This window comes from Anabrus simplex, chromosome X (assembly GCF_040414725.1).
Source record: "Anabrus simplex isolate iqAnaSimp1 chromosome X, ASM4041472v1, whole genome shotgun sequence".
NCBI lineage: Eukaryota > Metazoa > Arthropoda > Insecta > Orthoptera > Tettigoniidae > Anabrus > Anabrus simplex.
The window spans coordinates 60,950,661-60,978,119 of NC_090279.1; positions in this window are offsets into that span (position 1 = coordinate 60,950,661).

Sequence of the window (27,459 nt, forward strand, 5' to 3'; positions counted from 1 at the left end):
TGCTACTTAGGTTATCTGTCAACAGACTAAGCATTATGCTTGAAATTTTACATGACCGTCAATATTATGAACATACCAAAAAGACTCAAAATTTTACATGACTGTTAATATTGTGATCATACCTATTGTACCTCAAGTTTTCTATGACTGATACTATGCAGAACAATCTCCATAACAACACTGATAACCATAACAAGAATTCTACATATGATATCCTAAACGGAAACTTCTCAAAATTTCGAACCCTACTACCATATGTCGCAGCCTACAATGTAAAGAACAACTCAACATTCACAGCGTCACTATTAAATTACAAACATAGGTAAATAACACAGCAACACAATAATTAAAATTATGCACTACCGGTACATATTGTAATTTCTTTCTGAAACTAATGTCGGCAATTCTTCACCTGCCGCCCTTCAGAAAAATTCTTCACTCCAAAAAATTTTGATAGGTAAGGTAAGTTACGTTATATTGCTACAACACACGAGGAACATATTTGCCGGCACTTGTGACACAAAGGCCAGGAGTTTTCAAAAAGAATGCCAGTTATATGTGTATACAGTTTTAATGCTTAAGTAGAAATAAAATTTAAGAAAATTAAAAATATTAAATGTTAAAAATATGTAGAATGCTGAAACTGAGAATGATTAGTATAAACTTCTTACTGTTCCCAATTGAGATGTATAATTTTCGCAAAAGTAAATTATAGAACTTGAACCTTACCGACAATAGAGATTGTGGACACAGTGTAAATGATAGAAATCACAACTTCTCAATGAAGAAAATCTGTAGCACAATAAATTAACGGAATAGGCTGTACAAATGGCTAATACGCGTCTTATATAACACATACCTCACACCTAGAGACAAAACCTGATATTTTAATTCAGTGTAATCACTTAAAACGAACACTTAAAGAACGGATTTGATTTGTATCAGTCAGTAGAACGGGCTGAATTTAGGAAAGGATAAATTACCAGTGAGAACTCCAGTGTACACGACACTTCTTGCTGGGTGCAATGTCCCGTTATATTTCTAACTATCTACTATCAATACAGTCCTGCTCTAGTGGGCTTTACACGTGGTCAAAGAGAATGAGTAAGAGATGACTCTCAACGTTATTTTTCACTTCTGAACGCAACGGCTGCGCAAAATCGCCAGGAATTGCACACCAGCGCCTCTAGTGTAAACAGGGCTGAACTAAAATTACCGGGCGGGTGATTTAAATCGTTTAGCGCGCGGAGGGTCGCCAGGTTCTCGTCCCCCCTCCACTCTTAAATATTATATTAAATATATTTTTTCTTTTTTTTCTTTCTCTTCTATTTTTCATTCATTTCCGTTTCTTTCTTTTCTTCTTTCTGTTACCTTTTTCTGAAATACTGCATTCTGAACAACAATACACCTGGAGGTTGGGCTGTGCCTTATTATTATTATTATTAATAATTTTTTTGCTGGAGAAAAGAAGCTTACCAGCTTGTGCTGCTTATTATAATTATTTCAATTATTGAGCTATATTTTATTTTTATTAATTCACAAAGCCTTGAAGGATCGGAGTGACTGGCCTTGCCTGTGCTGCTTTTGTTTGTTTCTGCTGAGGAAAAAGGAAGCTAACTCACAAAGGGAGGAAGGAAGTGACCTGAAGGTGAGTGGGATTGGGAATCCTTATCTCAGATTAAGACCTATGACAGAAATAGACACTAACATCCCCTCGTACATCAGTCCTCTTTAACACTACTTAAGCCAACTGTAACAGTCAATAGTATCAAGATATGCCACTTATGCAGGAAATAAAATATAAATACAATGTAAGAAAGAAAACCATATACAGGAACCAAAATGATGAAAGGAAACTCATATGCTATGGAGGGAGTTTGTAGGATTCGAAGGTAAATTGAAATGAAACATGATCTTTTGATTTATGGAGCTATATTCTACCGACTATCCACAGTGTTACAGGTATAAAATTGTGTAGAAATTATATTCAGCAGTGTTAATCATCAATTAATATTCATCAGCCAGAAAACTATTCAATACAACACAAATACAAGATCATTCATTTATGAAAGAAAGACTGGAACTGACAAGGTACAACATAATACTTTTCTCTCTTATTGCAGTTTAACGTTGCACTGACATTGCAAAAGTTTTCAGCAACACCATTTGTATTTTCCCAAGGAACTTATTATATGATACATCTTTCAGTCTGTCAAAAGAGGCACCTTGGGCCACACACTGAAAAATATTAAGATTTGTACTTCTTTTGCATCTACTAGAGGATGGCAAATCTCTGGGAGAGTAGTGTTAAGAAACCAAGACATGATAGCACATACTCTGTTCCTACATACTGCACCAAAACACAACATATCATTCAATCAGTCATCTGCATTTAGATGATAAGCAATGTCAAGCTACAAAATTGTATGCATCCCTTGTATTCATTGATCTACACTATTTACAATAAAAATGTTCTATTTTATGTGACAGTAGGATATATCAAAAATTTTCTGCTACATGGAAAAGGATGGAATCATGAATATATTTGAGGGTTTAAACGACAAGAGAGAGCTTGCAGATTCTGTGATTGCTCGCTCATACAACATGCAGGAGGTACAAATAATGCTTCCTTTCAGTCCATCCGCAGGAGAGGAGTTCTAATAAATTTACAGAAATATGTAGCATCAGGATCTACATACAATAATATGGCATCTGATCCAGCACAAAACATTCCCATGCCAACTCACAACATAGCTCCACCTATTAAGAGCTATGTCCAAGGAATTGCTTGCTAATTTAGTACAGTATTATGAACAATATGCTGCTACTTCCACAACATTATGGTGTGCAAGGGACTTTGCTGTGACCTAGACGAAATGCCAGTTGAAGACAGTGGAAACTCACTTCAGACAGTGCCATTTGTACCTACTGTATATCGAAGGTAGAAATCTATGTTGGTGGTTGCAGAGTAGGCTGATCTGTGGTCTGACAGCATGCACTCCAACTGGCCAACCAAGCAGAGGAGGGGTGGCTATGGTTCCACCGTGTTTCTACATTTGGGACACAGAAACGGGCTGTTCCCCTACCACCGGCTGTCCTGAGATTGGTTTTTCCTTTCGCCTGCAGTAAGGCGAATGATGGGACAGTTCCTAGTATGTCATGGCCACCAAATATCTTGCCCTCACCACAAATCTCCTTGCTTAAGATGATGATGCCTGTTGATTAAAAGGGCCTAAAATCTAGTTCATTGTTTTAAGAGAAAGTACAACTAGGCAACCATCCCCTATATATATTAGTAATCGGAGAGAAGAAATGGAAGGGGGCTGACACTAGGAAAAATGATGGTATCAGCTAAGAAGGACCATGCCCTTTGAGGAAAATAAGACTCCCTAGGCCTCCATACATAATACAATCGGGGGCAGAAAAGAACAGGTCGTGATCGAGGTAGATCACATAGGATAGATGAAAGTGGGGAGCCTGGCACAAGTAAGCGGAAGCAGTGACAAAATTCAATTAAAGGCTCCGTGGTCGCCTAACCAAGCTCCCAAGTACAGAGCCCACATGGGACCCCTTTTAGTCGTCTCTTACAGCAGGCAGAGGATGCTGTGGCTGTTATTCTACTGCCCCTACCCACAGGGGGACAACTATGATAAGGCTAGTTGCTTTACGTTGCACCGACACAGATAGGTCTTATGACGATGATGGGAGAGGAAAGGCCTACGAATGGGAAGGAAGCAGCCGTGGCCTTAATTAAGGTACAGCCCCAGCATTTGCCTGGTGTGAAAATGGTAAACCACAGAAAACCATTTTCCGGGCTGCCGATAGTGGGGTTCGAAATTATCTTCCGAATACTGGATACCGGCCGCACTTATGTTTCAAATTATCCGAAATTCATTTGCCTTGGTGTGGTATGTTTTCATGTTCTGGCCTCAGGAGATTAGTAAAACAAGAACAGTAAGGATGCTTACCTCAAATATCTTGTACTTTTTCTTCAAGCACGCAAACGAAGATAACAGATATGCGCATACAAATCAAAGTAAAGCAAAATGTCACAAACGTCAAAAACGTGGTCGTCCCACGTGGTCCAAGTTGTCAAACTCAAATCGACCAATAGCAATCGGGAGATGTTTCTACCAATAGGAGCTGCCGTACTCGTCACGTCGGCTTAGGGTGAGTGACGTGATGTAGAACAGCGCGCTCACGCGAGTGGAGGGCAAAATTATTCAGTCTGAGCCGGGCCCTCGGAAGGGTAGGACCTATGCCGCTGTCAAACCCTTTCACGTGGTAGTGGTGGGGGTAAGGTTCGGCAGTACGGTTCACTGCTGTCTCAATCCTACATATATAGATTGAGACGGCGGTGGTTCGGTTATTGATGTTGGGGAAGGGGCGTTAGCGTTGAAAGAGGGATTGGATATGGGTGGGGTATAGTAGCCATTACTGAATGAAAACAGCTAATTTGCGAGCTTTAATCTGAAAAGGCAACAACCCGACAACATTATCGAGATCATTTTGCAGTTGCTCACAATCTTGTAACTTATTTATTACTCTGTACAGAATAACATCATCTGCGAAAAGCCTTATCTCTGATTCCACTTCTTTACACATATCATTGATATATATAAGAAAACATAAAGGTCCAATAATACTGCCTTGAGGAATTCCCCTCTTAATTTTTTCAGGGCAGGATAAAGCTTCACCTACTATAATTATCTGAGTTCTATTTTCTTAAAACAGAGCCACCCATTCAGTCAGTCTTTTATCTAGTCCAATTGCACTCATTTTTGCCAGTAGTCTCCCATGATCTACCCTATCAAATGCCTTAGACAGGTCAGTCGCGATACAGTCCAATTGACCACCTGAATCCAGGATATCTGCTATATCTTGCTCGAATCCTACAAGTTGTGCTTCAGTGGAATAAACTTTGTAACAGTATGGCTTCTCTTCTGTGTGTGTCCGCATATGAACAGTTAGGTCAGACTGCCTTTCATTGTGAATGATTTGCCACAGACATTGCAACTGTTTGGCTTCTCACCTGTATGGGTTCGCATATGATCGGTCAGACTGCCTTTCCTTGTGAATGATTTGCCACAGACATTGCAGCTCTAAGGCTTCTCGCCTGTATGGGTCCGCACTTGTTCAGTTAGTTTGCCTCTCTTTATGACTCGACTGTATGTCTCCGCACATGTTCGGTAAGTTTGCCTCTCTTTATGAATGATTTGCCACAGACATTGTAGCTGTATGGCTTCCCGCCTGTATGAGTCCCCATAGGACCGGTTAGAAAGCCTTTCTGTATGAATGATTTGCCACAGACTGTTTGGCTTTTTGCCTGTATGGGTCCGCATATGATCGGTCAGACTGCCTTTCCTTGTGAATGATTTGCCACAGACATTGCAACTGTATGACTTCTCGCCTGTATGGGTCCGTATATGATCGGTCAGACTGCTTTCCCTTGTGAATGATTTGCCACAGGCATTGCATCTGTAAGAGTTCTCGCCGGTATGGGTCCGCATATGTTCGATTAGTTTGCCTCTCTTTATGACTCGTCTGTATGGCTCCGCATACCTTCGGTTAGTTTGCCTCTCTTTATGAATGTTTCGCCATAGACATTGCACCTGTATGGCTTCTCGCCAGTATGGGTCCGCACATGACCGGTTAGAATGCCTTTCTGTATGAATGACTAGCCACAGACATTGCAGCGGTAATGCTTCTCGCCTGTATGGGTCCGCATATGATCGGTAAGACTGCCTTTCTTTGTGAATGATTTGTCACAGACATTGCACTGTTTGGCTTCACGCCTGTATGGGTAAGCATATGATCGGTCAGACTGACTTTCGTTGTGAATGATTTGCCACAGACATTGCAGCTGTATGGCTTCTCGCCTGTATGGGTCCGCATATGTTCGGTTAGTTTTCCTCTCTTTATGAATGACTTGCCACAGACATTGCAGCTGTATGGCTTCTCGCCTGTATGGGTACGCATATGATCGGTCAGACTGCGTTTCGTTGTGAATGATTTGCTAGACATTGCAGCTGTACGCCTTATCGCTTGTATGGGTCCGCATATGTTCGGTTAGTTTGCCTCTCTTTATGAATGATTCGCCACAGACATTGCATCTGTATGGGTCCGCATATGTTCGGTTAGTTTGCCTTTCTTTATGAATGATTCGCCACAGACATTGCATCTGTATGGCTTCTCGCCTGTATGGGTCCGCATATGTTTGGTTAGTTTGCCTCTATTTATGAATGATTTGCTACAGACATTGCAGCTGTAAGGTTTCTCGCTTGTGTGGGTCCACATATGAACGGTCAGACTGCCTTTCGTTGCGAGCGATTTGCCACAGACATTGCAGCTGTAAGGCTTCTCGCCTGTATGGGTACGCGTATGATCGGTCAGATAGCCTTTCATTGCGAAAGATTTGCCACAGACATTGCAGCTGTAAGGCTTCTCGCCTGTATGGATCCGCATATGTTCGGTTAGTTTACCTCCCTTTGTGAATGATTTGCCACAGACATTGCAGCTGTGTGGTTTCTCGCCTGTATGGGTACACATATGAACGGTCAGGCTGCCTTTCGTTGTGAATGATTTGCCACAGACATTGCAACTGTAAGGCTTCTCGCCTGTATGGGTCCGCATATGTTCGGTTAGTTTAACTCTCTGTATGAATAATTTGCCACAGACATTGCAACCGTATGGCTTGACGCCTGCATGGGTCCGCATATGAACGGTCAGACTGCGTTTCTGAATGAATGACTTTTTACAGACATTGCACCTGTTTGGCTTCTCTCCTGTTTGAGTCAGCATTTGATAAGATAAACTGATTTTCTCGACAAATGATTTGCAACATACAGTGCAAAAGTGAGGCTTGTTGCCTGTGTTTATACCCATGTGACCTGCTAGTTTTTTGCAGCTGAAGGATTTTCCACAGACGTTGCACCAGTATCGGGTATCGCTCGTGTGAGACCGCATATCGTCCGGCCTTTTCCTGAAATTTTTATGAGATACTGAGCATTCGTTTATAATCCCACCTTTATGCAATCGCGTGTCCCCAGTCAGCATTTTCCTCTTTGTAAAGCAATTATCAGATAATCCGCACAATTGGAGCGGGTGGATCCTGAGGTGTTTCGACAAGCTGCTTCGGCTACATAACACCTTTCCGCAGTGATCGCACTTGAAGGGTCGATCTTCCCTGTGTCTCTTCAGATGTTGCAAGAGGTCCAACTTCCTAGCCAGGACTTCAGTGCACACACTACACATAAAACTAGATGATCCGCCGTCCGGAGGTTGATGATCTCTATAGCTCACCTCGGGTCTCGATCTACAATGACAAATTAAAACCATGTGACCAATAGTTCAACAGCCAAATCCACTACAACTCTCACAAAGGGGATTTGCTACTGGACATTACAATCACTGATATCCAGTGCAGAGAGCTCATTACTCATAAACATTACATTCCTGAGAGTAAACATCATCTGAGGTTAAATTTCAAAAGCTCTCACTTGTTGCGAGAATATGTTGCGTCTTTTCTTAATCACGATATCAGGCGCAAGAAACTTGTCACGGTTTAGAAATGTACGAGTTAATAGTCAACCTCATTTGAAGAAAGCATGAGAAATGGTCCAGCCTAAAAGGGTAAATACTCATACAAGCTCTTTAATCCAGCACATATTATTCTATCGATATCCGTAGTCTGTTCTCCTACATAAAGAACGGCATATGCTTTGGAGTTTTGATCTTGTTGAAGCACTCTGCGCTTTGTTGCAGGGAAGTAATAATTTTTGAAAAGGACCTTGTTCTTGAGGTTGTTTGAGAGAATGTCTGTGTTGTAGATATTAATAAACTTGAGAACGTTTGCCGACATTCAGCAAGATCTGTTGAAACACGGCTAAATTTTATGAATGTTATTTTGTCACACAAATATACATATTGTACTTGTACATTGTTATATCACTATAGCATTTTATTATGTCACTGTGTCGCTTTTCCGAAATATGTATCTTTGATGTGCAATCAAACATTGCCAACCTATATATAGGACGGTAGGTTTATACAAGGACGTTCATACTTACTACCATGTACTACATCAGTCTACGTCTTAATTCCTGTATTTAACATGGTAGCCACTAATCCTGATGGAATCCTGGCAAAACTGAAATATAACAAGTATACGACGGCTCTCTCGCTAGCATTGATACTGTCTTTTCTCCTCAAGACACTGCTGTTAAAGACATTATGAAGACAACACAGAACATGGCATTGGTGGTAGCGTTTTATTACAATGTCCTAATATCCTAATTTTGAAACCAAACGCAACCTATCATGCCCTTGAATATTCTTACAAGTATTACTTTAACAATACGGATAGAAGGAGCATGAAAATCAAGGCTTGAGCCAAAATTCGACATGACAAGACGTTGAATTGCACCGTAGTGGATATTGCTGCTATGTAAAAGAAGGAATATTATTCTATTTATTTCAAAAGATCACGGGCAACGTGATTATTTTTAGTGGATTCATAACATAGTTGGATATCATCCAATTCTGAGCCTGTCCCCCCACCACAGAGTAGTTCTACATATTCTACGGAAGAAGGGCGGGAAATGCCAATTACTTGGTTAAAGGTGAGATTCGCTTACAACTGCGACATGGGAAAATCGATCACGCAGGCTAAAATATATCGTAACATGGACTGGTACTTTCCAATTCATGCTGTATGAACTGAATTCACATGGCCTAGTCGAATGAATGACTGGCTCACAAGCAAAGTAATGGGAGGCTCGACCATGTATTGTTACTGCACTCTTTGGAGAAAATAAGTGGACAAATGAAAGGGGGACATTGCTTCCAGATATGACAGACTAAATCTCTTGATCATCAAACAAGATATTGATGTTGACACCACTAGACAACAGGGGGCAGGAAATACGACACTGGATGGTATGTCATGCGTTCTGTGGCATATCACACCAAGCAAAGGTGCAAAAGTCTGTAACCCTTCTTCTTTACGTGAATACTTGATTCCTGTGACAAGTAATTTATCAGGTTCACAATTAGTTTTCAGTAAAATAATGTTTCATTTAGCATTGATACATATTCTACACCAACCAGCTATATTGCTGTAACACGTGGCGCTTCCCAGGTGACGGATACGGGTTCCCCGCTGGCCTGCCGATCAACTTGAGCAAAATATAAAAGCTCTCGCGTACCAAACATGTACAAAGTCTTTAATGGCAACTTTGGCGGAGAGGGAGACGTTCACTAGGGACCAGATGGCGGAAGAGGTACACTAAATTTCTGGAAGTTAATGCAGAAAAGAGGGTAGCGTTTCTTCTCTAGAGGAGTGGCTGCAAAAGGCATCTGTTCTCCATGTCCGCAGCTGTGTTACTACCTTCCGTCATGAGCACCTAAATGCTTCAAGACAAGCCGGCCGTAAAATAATGCCGTTACATCATTACAGAAATATGTCTCATGGTATCGGAGCCAAGCTTAGTGCAGCCCCTGGAAGGGACGCGCATTGGCAGTGCCCAGTCAGCATGAAAACTATGCTAGGGTTACCGTCGCACGGGCTGTGACGGCTAACCATGCTAGTACCCCCATTTTGTATCCCATCATTGAATTATGCCTGGGTGAAGTAGCGAATACGCCACTGCACTTGAGAGAAGGCTTGTAGGCATCTGAGAGGTGCGGAAATAAAGATGGAATGGAGAAGAGTCATGTGAAAAGAGGTGTGGTTACTAACTGGTGTACAACAGAAACCGAAGAACAGCTCATAGTGTTGACATTGTCATATCAGCTAAATTTAACGGTTCAGTTTCCGAGGTGCAAAAGTTTGACAATCGCTTGATGTAACTCGTCCGCATTGGGGAGAGAAGGTAATTCCAATTTTTCACAGCAACGCTCCACAAACTGACGTGCGCCTGGAAACCAAAGATGCGTTCTGGGCACTGCCTGACAAGAAGACCGCTGACTATCTTATCGCTGCCGCTGATCTGAATGGACGTGTCAGACCGAGGAAAGACGAACAAACAGTCCATGGCGTTCATGGACATGGAGAAAAGAAAGACGATGCCCAACAAATTCGCGATTATGCAGAAACTGATCACCGCAAACACACGGTTCAAAAAGAGTGATATTCATCTACTCTCTACTACAGTGGCTCCCATCCAATTCGCATTGACTACATCCTTGTGAGAGGGTGAAATCTCGAAGATGTTCTAGAGATAACAGTTGTCCCTTATTAAATCCTTGTGATGCAACAACGACCAGTCATCTAAACTGTGGATAAAGTCACCAAGAGCCCAATACTTCACGGGAAATAGACAAATTGGGATCAAATGGTTGCCCCTGAAGAAGGAGACTAACGTCGTTGCAAAAGTTACAGAGTCACAAATCACCATAGTTGAAGTGAGCCGGACTAAGCTGAAAGACGCCTTTCGCTCTATTCCTGGAACAATTAAGTTAGGGCGACGACAACGAAGGATTAAACATGATATATGGCCAAGGAATGAAGATGTTAAATATGCAGTACGGTTGAAGAAGCAGCTTGCTCGTTGGAATGCCTACAAGGCAGCCACTCGTAAAATGAAGGAGGTATTTGCCGTAACAAAATCAAACCGGTAGGCAGGTCTATATGTGAAACATGACATGCGCGAATTCGAGCGGAATTTTTAACGGCTAGTCCAATCGAGCCATCGCAAAACGTCAGAAGTCCAACGTTTTTACGGCATCAATGAGGAAACAGACGATTTGCTACTGGACAGGCGGGAAGCGCGAGTACACTGGCGGAACTATTTTGACAACATTTCAATCATGGAATTTCCGTATCTACCAATCCTAATCACCTCCGCTGGGAAGGTCCAACGTAGGAAAATGACGTCACTAAAGTCCAGACTATGCGGAAGGAAATGAAATCAGGGAAAGCCATCTTCCCCGATTATCTTCCAGCAGAGTTTTGTTTCTCTCAATGGGGGGATGCAGCAGTGTGGCTAAAGCAAGCTTTTCAGCCATATCATCAAAGAAGGTCATAAACAAACAGACTGGCGACGGAGTATCCATTCAGAAATAAGGGAAGCCCTGCCGATTTTTCTAATCACGGCCCGAACATACTTCTGAGCCTCGCAATGAGAGACTAAGAACAAATCTTCGACAAAAGGATTAGCGATTTAGCCAAACATACAACAAGCCAAGCTGGATTTGTGTAAAATTGTGGCGCAATAGGAGAAACCCATGTTGCCGGACTATTACTTGAGAAACACTGAAAAAAATAAGAGGCTTCATGACAAATTTCTGGACCCTTAGAAGCCCTTCCATCGGGTACTTCATGACCTAATCAGTCAGCCCTACAAGTACATGGCATTCCAGAGCACCTTGCTAAGAGGGTATAATTGCTCTACAAAGAACAAAAGAGTTGTGTTCAAGCTGCCGCAGGAGCGTCTGATGAATTCCGCATAACTGTACGAGTCCATCAAGGCCCCGGCTTATCACCACTGCAGCTTATTCTTGTGATGGACATAATTACCACAAACCTGCGCAGTCCAACACCATGGACACTTCTCTAAGCAAATGATATCATTTGGCTGAAGAGAATAAGCTAGACCTGCAGCGTCAAACAGAAGACTGGAACAATCGACTAGCGCAATAAACCCCGCGCCTCAACAAGAACAAGACAGAATACATTGCATTAAATCGTCGAGAAGTTGGAACCATGCATGTTAACGTTGAAGATATAGCACGAGCAGAGATATTTAAGTATATTGGCTCCACAATCTATGATTATGGCCGACTTACTGATGAAGTCAACTTAAGGATATACAAAGCCTGACTGAAGTGGAGAATGACAACAGGCGCCCTTCCGAACTTTGGACGAAGGGCCATCTCTAAACTAAGTTCTACCGAACTGATATCTGTCCTATCGATATCCATCCTGTCGTTTTCTACGGCAACGAATGCTGACCAGCTCTAGAGGTAGAACGCCAACTAAGCATCATGGATACGAAGTTGCTTAGGTGGAAGGCTGGCATAACTAGACTAGATCACATTTCAAATGATGTTATTAGAAAACGTTTTGGCATTGCAGCGATCTAGAAGAAAATTGGGGAAAGGCGTGTGCGCTGGTTTGGGCAAGTGTTGCGTGTAGAGGACGATACATTGGGAAAGTCAGAGTATTACACAGAAAGTCGGTGAAAAGAGGCGCTAGGGACGAACCAGACAGCATAGACTGATAAAGTGCACAACGGCCTGAAAGTTGGAAGTCTACATGCAGACATGGCCCGAGACCAAAATAACTGGAGTCAATGAACCACAACACCGGACCCTGCCACCAGATGCAGACTGATGAATACTCTGTTACAAAAATGGAGTGCAAAGGATATTTTACACATCCTAACATTCAAATTAGTTTATTGTATGTTCAAATTTTCTCCCCTAAAGCCTATGTCCGATATCTATAAAAACTTATTTTCACAAAATAGTGTTTGAATGGCTGAAAGCTTCTCGATTTCGTGTCTAAGTGACTCCTATAAATGCATTGTGAAGAAAAATTTATAACTCAACAAAATAAAAAATGTATATATCTGTGTTAAATGGGAAGGACAGTTTGAATATCCGGTGAAATTCTATGAGTACTGTGCCGTTACATTGCCAAACACCACAACAACAACCATAACAGCCAGCCCAAGGTATGAACTAGCAGTTACACAACTGCACCAGTTCGTAAGAAATAAGTGGAAGCTTAATCAGACACTATACACTCCTTCCAACAACAAGAGAACAAGAAAAACTTACCTTAACAAGTGGAGAAGTGTCACAACAAACCGTGGATAATTTAAATTAACCCCTGTACTGGACATCACAACACCAAAAAGTGAAAGAAAGAACAACAACATACCTTTAAGAAGGTAAAATAATTTAATCATGATACCCAAAGTAGAACAACCTTTTTTTAAATATAAAAACAAAATTAAATAAAACCGTCCATAGAAGAGAAAAACAAACAATAATATAAGGTAATTAACAACTGAGGAAAACTCCTGAAAAACTGAGGTCGGCCAACCAGAAATAAGTGTAAAAGATACATGACTACATGATAATTACTTTAAGTGAGTAGTGCCTTTGGGGTGCTTTACAAAGGGTGACCTACAAAGTACAAGTTTTCTCTTCATTTACTCTTACTTTCATTTAACTTATTATATTCGTCCGGATAGTGTGATCATAGAGCTTTCGCAAGGGGATCCGGGTAATTACGTCGCGAGTGACATAAACACAAGTAGAATAAACAGACGTTAAGACAGCCGAACAAACACAAACCGGGAAAATATCAAGTCAAGAAAGTTTGGATAAAGTGTTAAAGTCACACAGACACCAAAATAAAATATTTACAAAAGCGACAGAATCCCAAAAACAACCACTACCATCACTACAGAGTAGCTATTGTAACCAACATTCGCCATCAAGAGTTGGCAATGACCAATCACAAAGCATAAGCATAACAATGGTCGAAAAATAAGGAACCCGGAAATTCCAAAACTCATTCATTTACATTTTACAAGAAAAAAAATAAAAGGAAAAGCAGGAATAAAATTAAAAGAGACCCAAACTAAATTTCTGATACCCTGGAGAAAACTCACATGGTCCTAAAACCTTTCCAAGAGGTAGAGTTCCTTTGAACTGCATATAGAGGAGATACACCTTATCTACCAAAACTCCACATTAATAATAATCATAACTTTTCATAATTTCCCAAACTAGATGAAACGTAATACACCTTCATACCACACATATCCAGATCATTAGGATATGTATACTATATATAAATTTTTACAGAGGAAACCCGTAAAACTTGAACAGTTACTGCCTTTTAAATTTTTTAACCAACAACTAGCATTATGGCTTTTTCAAAGGTCTTAAACACACGAAAGTTCTAGAAGAGGGCATGTTTTCCAAAACATCATTCCGGTCTCCGGCGACTAAGTTCAATTTAAATGAAGAAGAAACTTACAGTTGCAGAATCAGGCTTGTAGTAACATCAAAGCGTCAGTTGCTCCATACTCACGTAATGATATCACAAAATATTGCATTTACTGCAGAAAGGAGGACGGTCTTCAAAATTTAAAAATTAAACCTTTAGAATGGCTGAAAGCCATCGCACTAATATATTATGGCGGATCCATAATGTGCGCTAAGGCCAAAAGCCGGAGCGAGTGAGTAGCATGTCCTTCCTCCATCGTGGTCAAGCTTCTTCTCATTTCATAATGGCCGATTACTCCCGCCGGAAGAGAGCAGTTCAACAAGATGGCGAGGAGCTCCCTGATTGGTCGGAGACGAGGTCACGTTTCGACCACACCATAACAGATGGCAGCACACAGCAGAATGAGAGTTAAGTATCGAGAGCAAGTCCCAGAGAAAAAATTAATTACTTAAGAAATATGATGGTTTACAAGTACGAGAAATCCAAGTTGAGAATATAAACGTGACACTGTTTTCTACGGCTAATTGGCCAAATCAAAACCGTTCCTTGGGAAAGCAGTTTTAGATCCGTAATACTGTCTCAGTACCTACAAGAGGGGAGTCCGTCAGTGTATTCTAGCCTGAATAGAATTTTGCAATTCATATTTCTGCTTACATACGTCATAGACAGCAGACGATCATATTTTAATCAGTTTGTTATTTTTACTCCGATCACGCCTATAAATATGAAGACCATGGAGGAGTGGCACAAAGTGGTCAGCTCAGGGCCATGTGACACTCAACGCTCTAAAGCTGGAAGGAAGCCACATAACTAAGTGGTTAGTTCAGGACCATGTGTCTCTATACAAACGGAAGTAAGCCTCATCACTAGTTAGCTCAGGACGATGTGTCTCTCCACAAATGGAAGGTAATCTCAACACTAATTGGTAACCTCAGAAATACGTGTATTTCCACAAGTAAGCAATTAGGAAATTTTATGAATCTTAAAATCTTTTCTTATGCAATTCAATACCCAACTGGCATGACAAATACTTTAGACATTTTAAAGGAAGTCATTTAAGTTGCGGCATGATATTTGTAGACTGCTGAAATGAGAGTGAGGAATCAATAGCGCCCGAGGTGAGATATAAAACAAAGTGGGAAGTAGCAGATAAGATCCGGTCGACTGAATCCTTCAGAAGCATCTAAAATCTATGATGTAAAATGGACTAAGCTACGTAGACAATGGACTGTCCTCTGACATATATGCCAAGAAAAAAGAAGACACATAAAATGCATGTCGCTTTGCTGGTCTCTGCACAAAATATGTTTATAAAGTAGAAAGCTAATTTAGACTCCATCAAAAATAGAAATATGATTTTGTGTGTGAAAAGGATTCATAAGCAACATTTTTACTGGTGGTCATAATACAAGATTGTTCTCTAACGTAGCCTATTGTGTCCTGTTACACATGAATGACAAAGAAACAGAGAGTGTGAGCTGGTACTTGGTAGTTCTGAGGACCGACATGGATATTTCTTGCCACTAGTTGTGAAAGTACAGTAGGAACAAGTCAGTGCATCACATAAGAGCCGAGAAGACTCTAAACACTCACAAAATCAAGTAAACCATTCAGAATTCATAGTTTCCATCACAAATCTGGTTTGAAGTCAAACCTTAGGCTATGACTAGCCATCGCATGACCTGCTGATACAAGAGCTTGGTTAAGAGCACCAATCCGAGACTATAAAATAATTTCCCACGGATTATCAAAGATCATTTCACACAGTAACCAACAAAGGTGTGACAGCAAAAAATTAATTAGCAATGTCACAATTACAGTTCAAAAACACTACTGCATTAAATGTTTTAAAACAGGACATACACTTGTGGTACTTTGTAAGGTCTGTGACAATAATTACAATTTTGAAAGAATATTATATCACTAGGTTATTTACCTATTATTATTATTATTATTATTAGCATAGGGCAACAAGTTAGATACATATATACAAATATATAGTATTAACAAATGTACACAGACAAGAAACATAGCAGAATGTCCAGTTGAGTGATCCTCTGTATGGCTTCCTCTGTTGGTTCAAAAAAGTCACTCGGGCTACCTGTGTAGGAACGTCGTGTACATTCACTTACAATATGGGTATCATCTGTCGAGATGCACCACAGTCGCACTCTGGTGATGAGATATATTTCCACTTATAAAGGGCATCCCTGCGTCGTCCATGATTTGTTCTCACCCAATTCAGACTGGTCCAAATTGTACGCGGTAGATGATGTTCACCAGAAAAGATGTTGTGTAAGGAACTGTCTGTGGAGACTTTCCAGCGACTTCTCCATTCTTCTAAAGGGTGAAAATTCCCATCAGCCAATGCGACAGCATCATGCAAAGATGGATGTCGTGACTCCAACCTCGTTACTTTGAGAACAGGAATATCATCCAAAACAGGCAGTTGAGGCTTTATTTCTATCTTCTTCAACTCTCGGATGGGAGCATTTTATCTTTTTAAAACAGGTGGCATTATACCTGACAGAATTGGGAGCCAATAAAGGGATGTGGACTGGATAGTACCAGATATTAACCGCAAGCTAACATTCAGTTGAGTACCAATTAGTCTTATATATGGGCTATCCAGCCAAACTGGTGCACAGTACTCAACACACGAGAATACCTGTCCCAAAGCAGATCATAAAGTCTTTGCTGATGAACCCCAACTTGAGCCATACAATTTCTGAAGGATAATATTACGTGTTTTGAGCTTTTTTGACAGATTCATAAGATGTTGTTTGTAAGAGTGTGCGATCAAGTGTAATCCCCAAATATATGGGATAGCTGCTATGCCGAAGTTCTTGGTGACAAAAACGTATGTGAAGTTTAAAGCCAGCTTGGCGATTATTCAGGTGAAAACACGACACTTCTGTTTTGTTAGAGTTAGGACACAGTTGCCATTTCTTGAAGTACGTTTCAAGTGAAATCAGGTCTCTTTGTAGCACTTCTTCTGTCACACTAAGGTATCGATTTTGAGTGGCTAGTGTTATGATATCAGCATAACAAAATGTTTGCGATGGTGTTTCTGGGAGATCGGAGATATACAAATTGAACAGTAGGGGAGACAGTACCAATCCTTGAGGTAATCCATTTTTGAGCTTCCTTTCTCTACTCATACTATTTCCCATACACACTCAAAATCTTCTGTCATTGAGCATATTGCTTATAACCTGCACGATGGTAATACGGGGTGCAATTCGGAGAAGCTTGTAAATTAATCCTTCCCCCCAGACTGCGTCAAATGCTGCTGTAAGATCAATGAATACAGCTGAGGTCTTGAGTTGTTTCTGGAAACCTGCTTCCATGTGGAATGTCAGTGAAAGCACTTGATCGCAGCAGCTGCGATTTGGCCTGAATCCAGCTTGATCAACTGTAATACGCTGAAAAATAGTTGCACTGATTCTGTTGTGGAACAGCCTCTCAAAAAGAAGGGCAACTGGTCTATAACTGCTTGGGTCATTGGCAGGCTTACCTGGTTTCAAGATGGAAATCACTTTCGTTCGTTTGAATTCTGCCGGGAGTTGTCTGTTCTGTAGAAGGTCGGTAAAAAACCTTAACAGCCAACTTCTTGCATTCTTCCCTAAATGAATGCGAAATTCTGGATGAATGTCGTCAAAATCTGGAGCTGTACTTGGTTTAATGTCTTTGAGAGCAGCATTGATGTCTTGTACCGTAAGCGGTTGTGAATACCTTGATGTGCGTGGTGTTCTTGGTTCCAGAGTTTGGAACTGGCGCCGTATGTATTTGGTAAATTTCTTATCTGTTGGAGTTCGGGAAGTTGTGACGATGTGAGATGCTACTTCATCCGGAGTAACTCCAGGCTGTTGCTTCACCAAAGGTGTCCTTCCTCCAAGTTTTCTGCGGTGCCCCCAAGATCTTCTACTGGAATGAGTTAGGTCGACATTTTCCACTGTCTCAATCCACCGTTCTCTCCGGGTAGTATCCATGCTGGAAAGAAGTTCATCAGCTATGTCTTCATCACCAGTATGCCGATATCCGTTATAGAGTGCATAAGTCTCTACATTCCAACCAGGGATGTATTCTTTTCTATGGCATACTCTTCTTAGCCGCCATCATAACTGCATCTACGAAACGCTTGTAATTGTGCTTGGGAGCAATCCACTGAACACATTTATCCAGTTCAGTGGTGAATGTTAACGAATTTGCTTTTCTGAAGTTCCTCCGAGCATGTGGTATTGACCGTACAACAGGAATTTTGATGCCAATGTCCACTACAATGGGGCCATGTTGACTGTGGGGAAAATGTCTTAACACTTTACGACTGGTATGTAAGGGATATCCTGTATCATTGCAGCTAACAAAACACAAGTCAGGATTGAAATCCCTATTTCATGCAGCTGACTGGAAAGTACCAAGATCTTTTGGGTCAAAAATCAGATGGAGATTGTTCATTTCTGTCTATTCTACGAGTTTCTTTTTACATTCATTGTCATCCGAGTACTTCCATAGTTCGTGATGGCTGTTGAAGTCGCCTATATAAACTGCAGGGTGTTGAGCAGTCGGGAGTATGGTACCGGACCACTGTGCGTTTGGGGGTTTATAAATGTTAAAAATAGTAACATATGCCACTCGGACAGCAACACAATGGATGTCTTCGTCTTCGTTTTGAAAGAGCAGTGAGGCATCTTGGATATTATTACGAACATAAGTAGCTATACCATGTGCACTGTGATATGTTGCACCAAGAGCTGTGTAACCATTAATGAGGCCCCTTTTCCGAAACTCTTCTTCATTGGCTGTATGGGTTTCCTGTACAGCCACAACATCTATATTATTATACAGGATTACCTTGGACAGGGAGTCACATTTTGCTCTGCTGATGCTTTCTACATTAAGCCCAAAAAACATGGATGAAAGGTCCGATGTTTCTCGTCTGGTAGCTCTGAGAAGAGCCATTTCCATGAAATACTTCTGCCATTGCTGGAAGATCTTTAAAAAGATAGGTCCAGCAGCCACAGTTAAATCACTTAACAAAAATACATTATTATCTTAGCACCACCCGGGGGTCACGTGTAGGGCACTTTCAGGGTAAACCTACGGACGTGAAGCAATAACGTACCGCCTATTTATCTACTTTTATGAGATAATAAATTCACTTACTTGAAGAATTCTGAATTTCATTAGGCAACGTGCACAAATTTAAAACTCCACTTGTACCTGTCCATTTTATTAGTTAACACTAATTGTGTAAGTATGTTTGCAATCAACACACTAGAAGCACCTGACTGACAATGAACACTAAAATGAAATAGAAAGTGTGACCACATCACTGGAATGAACATAAATTCAATAGCACAGTTTTTTTATGCTTACAACAATGCACAAGTTTTATTTGAAAACTATGACACCGAAGATGTAGCATAACTGACCTCAAAGTTTCATTTCTACAACACATTATCTGCTTTGGCGTCCACAAATGGAGGAATCTGACTAAACACATAAGAGAACAGAAATGATCAGAAAAAAGGAATCTAACCAAATAATTTCAAAATGACATTCTTTGAGTCATCACATTATTGAACTCAGCCATCATTATATTGATTAATGAAACTGATTATGTTAGTTTTAAATATTTACTGTTTACAATGTACATAAAACTTAAAAATTTCGAATTTGTAGATTTAATTTTTAATCTACAAATATCGCTTTTTCTGTGTGTCACTGTTGGCATGAATGAATAAAAATATTACTCAGAATATCTGGAAGCAATAGTTTCATATAGCATTTCAGATGATACGAATGTGATGAACAAATGATGCAGAGAAAGTGAATGAAAGAACACTTTTTCATGGTTGCTTAAAGGTATTGTAAACAAATACACTTCAAAAATATCTAGCTTTACCAGAGATTATTTTTGAAGATATATTTTGAATAAAACTACGAGTACATGATGGAACATTAAAAATGATCTTAAAGTTCCTGAATATTTTAGATAATCTTAACCAATAGAATTTTCAGATATTAGTGTTTAAATGTAACCTTGTAGAGACAGGATTGAACTGATGAAAAAGGCCACTTTTGGAGATAAACCAAAAACTACTGAACACAACAGTGAATAGGTACAACATATTCCATATTGTATAGGACTTGTAGTATACGTACTTTGTTTCTTCTTTGATGTATGGCAACAGCTGATCATCAGTTTGTTCCTCTATGAATATTTCCTCCTTAGTATCTTCGCAAGGCTGTCAGTAAGAAATAAGAAAAATAGAATAAAGAATTAAGGAAATAAAAATATATAGGCCTAAAATAGAAACAGCTGAGAAAATAAATTTCATAGTGGCACAAGAAGAGTATAATTAATTTATCTCCCATTTAAAAAATATATAATTGAAGGGAACAATCAAATGAAAATCCCATTAAATGCAAGAGAGGTGTCTATCTTGGTGGCAAATGGTACACAAAAATACATTATTATCAAGCACTAAATTTTAAAAGAACAGAGAAGAAGACAATTTCTTAAAAACAGTATTATACAATTTTTGCTATTTTTTCTATTAAGCACACAGCTCATCCTTAATAAATGTATAGAATTTACAAACTCTTACTCATAATATTTTCTGTTTCACAATCATAGTCAACACACATACCACTTGTGCAACCACTTCAAATAATACTATACAAATTCTATTAGGTTAAAATTTACATTGCATTTACTTATTTTTTTTATTTCATTTTTTACCCTTTTTGGAACCTAACGTGCACTATGACCTGCTGTGTTTAACCTGAGTCCCTTTTGCCAATGCTTTTCAAACAATTGATGAGATATAAGAACATGAAAAGGAACACACTGTTGGACAGCAGTAGACACAGTAGCATAGAAAGGGAGGAACATTGCAAATTTGTAAATTTAAAATCACCTACATATTTGTGAATATTCAGCAGAGTACATGTACACATACGTGTATGTAAACGTACAATTTTAGGAAAATAAATAATAGTAAGCAGTATCTCCAAATCATTGCCCAATACCATTCCTTGCTTCTGTTTCTCTTTCTGTTGATCTATAATTCCACAATGACTAGCCATTTTCTTCATCCTCTTATATTCATATTCCCCTGTTCCCATCTTCCTACATATCACTTGACTTGTCACCTCTTTGTTCATTTCCATGTTCCTATATACTTTCTTTCCAAAAACACTTCACTGTAATATCACATAATCCCACAGTACTCCCACCACTTTCCCAACAAGTGGACAATGCTTATATCATAAGCATAGAAATATCCATCATACCCCTCTGTACATCACATTAAGACCAAAAGCATAAATCAGTTAATGTCCCAATAAATGAATGAATCAATCAATGAATCAATCAAACCACAGCAATTAGGGCTGTTGGTTGTTTAAATAGAAAAAGATTGTGGAAATATATGAAACAAATTATTTCAATCACTAAATCATCTTCCTATAAGTGAACATTTGCCAAAATTTGTCCCCTTGAATTCAAACTTATCTTCATGTTGCGACCTTTCCTAGACTTAAAGAACATGATTTAAATGTATTGATCAACTAATGTCATTCCAAGACATCTCTCCAATGACATCTCAGAATATACTGCTTAATCAAACAACTTGTCTCCTTTCTCCAAGTCTCCCCAGCTGAAATTTTGCAACATCTCTGTAACACAACTCTTTTGTTAGAAATCACCCACAAGAAATGGAGCTATTTCTGTGGATCATTTCCTGTTCTCTACTCAAGTAATACTGGTGATGGTCTCACACTCTCATTGTGGCTTTGCTGGAGATTTACATGCCCTCTCCTTTACAACCCCTAAAAAAACTCATAATCATATTAAGAGATCTGTAAATTTTATTTTCAATATGTTTAAATGATTACCATAATGAAGCTATATCCTTATTATGAATAGCTAGGTACTTACAGAGATCCCCATGAAGAAATTTCACCCATCAATACAATAATAAAACCGGAGAGGACTCTTTCTATTTGTGAAACAAAGAAACTGACTTTTCACCACGTTTACAAATATAGCATTGCCCGATATCCATCTTACAATATTGTCAAGGTCTTTTTCAGTTACTCATAATCCTGAAACTTATTTATTACAAAGAGCCTCATCACTTATTTCAGTTCATTATTCATATTGTTTATATATATCAGAGAATAAAGGTCTCATAATAATGCCCTGTGGGACCCAATCCCATAATTATTACAGGATCAAATAAAGCTTCACCTACTCTTATGCTCTGAGTTCTATTTTGTAGAAATACACTAGAAGTGGCCAAATTTTAATGGTAAAAGATATATTTCTACCTTTATGTAAACTACCGACCTTTATAGCCTAATCCTTGAACTTGTTTGGAGACAAAGTTTCCACTTGGGATATCCTAATCCACACTATTGTATTTTTCATACAGTGGCTACAGTGAGAACCACAATGTAATTTCATTATTCACATGGTTTTATGTCATTTTTGTTAGTGAGCATGTTCTGTTGTTTATCTTTGTTAACTGCATATTGTTGCTGTTTGGAAGTAAATAATGTGACCTATTGTTAAGACTGTGCATTCTGTAAATTACATGTATTATTGATACTATTCAGGAGTTCAGTTGTATTTCTTAACAGTGGTTCTAGAGAACTGTCAAATTTTGAGGTTATGGGAAGACAAAGAGACCTTTCGCCAAGAAAGGCACTGTCAGAGAGCTACTTCTTGAGAAACGTCATTCACAACAAGAAATAGATTCTAGATTGCAAATACCACAGCAATCTGTAAGTAGAATTTTAAAATGTGAAGATAACGGGAAGACAAAATGTGATGATGATGATGATTGTTGTTTTAAGGGGCCTAACATCGAAGGTCATCGGCCCAAGACAAAATGTCAACATGATGTTGGAAACTGTAGGCAAAAGAAGAAACCAACCCAAGGAGGAAACAAAACTGATTAATTTGTCAGTAAAAAACCGCAAGGTTACTAGTTTGGATTCACGTAAGAAATTAGAAGAGTATGGGTCATTTGTATTAGCCAGGACTCTGAGGCGAGAGCTGTTTAATGCTGGAATGAAAGCAAGATGACCTCAAGGCAAAGCGAAGTTTACCCCTGCTATGGCTGCAAAGAGGTTCCAGTGTGCCAAGACTCTCCAGAATTGGTCATCTGATGAATGGAAACAGGCAAGTCCATGACAATTACTGTAATTCCTAAATTATCATTCATTATTCCATTATAACCCAATGTAAGTGATGTAACCGTACAGCACAGTAAATGTATAAAATTCTTCTTTTAAACCTTACAGCTTATTGCATTTAATGCTAGGCTTATTTGTTTTATTTATTTCAGGTTTGCTTTAGTGACGAATTGGTATTTCCTGTCGAAGAAGAGACAAGTCAGTATGTCAGAAGATAAGGAGAAGCATTCCATCCAGATTGAGTGAGGCATCCAACTTCAGTGATGGTCTGGAGTGTGTTTTCTTGGTATGGCCGTGGACGATTATATATATTGTAGAAGGAACTATCAGACGTGAACAGTATAGTATTAAGAACCCGTTTGGTAGCTCAGGTGCAAGAGTAGTTTGGCCGAAGTGAATTTATTTTTATGCAAGATGGGCCTCCTTGCCACAAAGCCTAGAAACAGTCCAGACAAGAACCCCATAGATTATCCTTAGCCAATAGCAAAGAAAAGTCCAAGGAAAAATAACGACAAAAATTGGCTTGATTGAGAAGCTCGGTCAGATGTGGTGTCATGATGACGATTTAAAGAGTCAGTGTAAAATACTGTTTGAAGGTATGCCCAGTCTAATCAAGTCACTCATGAAAGCTAAGGGGATGCATACCAAGTACTAATGTCATGAAGTTAAAAATTGGTAACATCTCATGTGTTCAATTCTCAAATTTTTAATGTTTAATAATTTGGCCATATCTTTATAGTTACCCATTTAGCCATTGTTTTATCTATCCCAAACGCACTAATTTTTTGTCAGTAGTTTCCCGAGATCTACCCTAAGAAAATCCTTAGATATGTCAATCGTGATACATTTGACTTCCTGAATCTAATATATCTGCTATATCCTGTTGGAATCCACAAGATGAGCTTCAGTGGAATAATATTTCCTAAACCTGAACTACCTTCTATCGAGCCAGTTGGTAATTTCTTAAATGTGTATAACATAATCAGAAAGAATGCATTCCAAGAGTTTGCATGCAACACAAATCAAGACGACTATTGTGTAATTACTAGCTTTAAGTTTAGCACATTTTCTCTATACTGAGAGTGCTACTACACTAAGTATTCATTCATCTGGTATAGCTGTTTCATACATACTCTAATCAATATCTCAATTGAGCAACAGATTTCTTAGCCACAGGTTCCTCAAAGACAATTCTTTCCCTGTGTTCTGTGGAGTCTTTTGTGAAAGCCAATTTATATACAGGGAAAGAATTGTCTTTGAGGAACCTGTGACTAAGAAATCTCAATCTGAACTACATGACCGGAAGTAACAAGGTCACTTTAATTTCCTCAAAAGGAAACATTTCCCTGAGAATCTGACTGCACCATCATTCTCAACATTCCACGAAGAGCATCCCTGATTTCTCTGTCAGTATAGTTCTGATACACCTTGTACACAGGTCATTACAGTGAGTGCGTCTCGACTGAGATTTATATACAGTTTGCCTTCGTCTTATCCTACAACTCTTCTTGGACTGCAATCATCCATAGGAACATTAGATATTCAATACAAGAGGAACTAGGTTATATCGTACCCAAGTTTACTGTGACGGTTGCAGGGAAAGATCTGTAGAATGTGTCTACATGTTGTCAAATACATTAAGATCAACAAGAGGAAAATTTATGTTGTTGCTAGGGTCTCCTCCTAGTCTTTAAGCTTCCACCACTTGATGTTCTCATGGGCATAGAGGTCCTTAAATCCGCTATGCCTACCTTAAGCAGAGGTGGAATACAGTCAGATGATATGGCATTCACATCCTTTCTTCGTCGTAGATCACGGTGCTGAACAACGATAAGGTCAATTTGCTTGCTGCAGTCACCACAAGTGAAACCTCAAATATGAGCTCCATCATCATATCAGGTACCGAAAGTATTACCACCATGGAGCTATAAAAATTCTTTTTTTTTTTGCTAGGGGCTTTACGTCGCACCGACACAGATAGGTCTTATGGCGACGGTGGGATAGGAAAGGCCTAGGAGTTGGAAGGAAGCGGCCGTGGCCTTAATTAAGGTACAGCCCCAGCATTTGCCTGGTGTGAAAATGGGAAACCACGGAAAACCATCTTCAGGGCTGCCGATAGTGGGATTCGAACCTACTATCTCCCGGATGCAAGCTCACAGCCGCGCGCCTCTACGCGCACGGCCAACTCGCCCGGTATAAAAATTCTTAGTGACCATCATGCGCATTAAGGTCATCACAGAGAAGTGGAAACTCATCTCCAGGATACGCTGCAACATGATCTCGTAGTTCCTTCCAATGCTCTTCCTTATCCAGGTCGTCACAGCCAGATTGTGACATAGGAAACACAAGTTCGAGAGGATGCAACGTCGAAGACTAAAGCAACGCAATATGACAAAGTCATTCTAGGAACTTGTTTTACTCGTAAAACTTGAATGTTAATGATATAATTCAAGGTCATATGTACATAGCAAAGTTTTATCATACGTTGTGATCCTTTTAATGTGTTCAAAAAGTGGTAACTATTTAATATATAATAGTTTTCTAAACTTAGACATAAAACACAGTATTATTCACTCTGAAACATATTACCTAATGTCAGTCAAATATGAAATGTTTATGGGCAAGGCACAACTATTAAAAAAATGTATTATAATGTGAATGTACATGACAGCTGAGGATGACGTGTGAAGAGTCGAAACAGGTCCTGTTGTTATGAAGAAAATTTTAATAAATTAGTATTGATTAGGTGGATCTCTTTCTTCTATGACATATTTAGTTCATCTATATGAGTTGAGACACTAAATTCTTGGCACTAAGGTGACATAAGTGAAGTGTGCTTTTATGTCTATTTAGGGCTGACTGGACAATGTGAGTTGTAACTTCAAGGAGGGGGAGATTAGGGTGAATGGACTAGCAGATAGACAGGTTGATGGGATAGGTGGGGAAGAGGAAGTGTGGCAAGGGAAAATATTGCTATGGTCAGAGGGATTATGGCTGTTTGTGGTATGCATTGCCAATTGCTGAAATGAAACTAAAACACAGCATGTGACTACACCCTATTAATGGTTAGCAATTAACATATTTTAGGTAATTATATTGTCAGTAATAATAATAGTGATAATGTGCAACAGCAGATTAAGCATACAGAATACTCAAGTAGGAGCTTTTTCTACGTAGTGTTGACGTTACAGCTATGTACACGTAATATGAGCCTGACTTAAAAGAGAACGAGTTAGGAAAATTTTATTAAAGAGTATGTAGATCGACAGGTGGTACGATAAGAAGACAGATTAAGTGAATAGATATTAAGACAGATAGATAAATACAGTAAATGGATAGATAGATAGATAGATAGACAAATTTACTTGAAAAAATAAAAAAGCTAGCTCCTCAGTTGTGACTTACGGTAAACGATGGGTTTGGACTCACATAGTCAAGTGATCAAATAGCACTGCAAGAGAAGCTTATGCCATAGGAAGTTCCTTTAACTGGCACACTTTTAATTTCATCCCGTCAGCCTTCTTGATTATGATGTCTCCTGAGTCAGTCCAAGTGTTTCTAAGACCAAAACACTGGATTGCTGTCGTCATGATGGACATTCTGGTAGCTGTAAGATCTTCACAGATTGTTGTGGATGAGCCTTTCAGTTTCCTTTTCCTAGTGAAGACATTCTGCCATGAGTGATAAGACACAAATTTGAATAGGATAGGTCTTGTTTTCCATGGTGATCAAGGACCTAGTCTGTGACACCTATCAATATCATTAAGTATAACATATGCACCTACTGCTTTGCACACGCTGAGCACTAGTTCATCTCAGTTTTCGTTCAAACATTCGGGGATGCCGAAAAATCTTACGTTATTCCTCCTGCTGTATTGCTCCAATCAATAACATTTGGAGTCCATATCCTCCTTCATTTTGTGGATTTCCACCTCCTTTTCATCAAGATTTTCAGTTAACTCTGAAAATGCTTCGACATTAAATATTAAACTTTTTTCAAGTTCTCTTATAACCATTTCTGTTATGCAGGTCAAAATGGCCTGCACAATTTTTTTAAGGAAGCTGTCCGAGTTAATAAAGTCGTCCAGCGTGCACTTCATGAGGTGGTCTACGTTGGCATCATTGGTAGTGGCTGGGCTTCTAAGTCTGTTGTTTTGGCGGCCCATTTTGTTTACAATGCAAATTTGGAAGAAAAAGAACAATACGGACAAAATGTGTTGGTACGATTCATAAATACAAACGTAACACTGCCTCAAGTTTTTATCACTTCCACTGCTGTATAA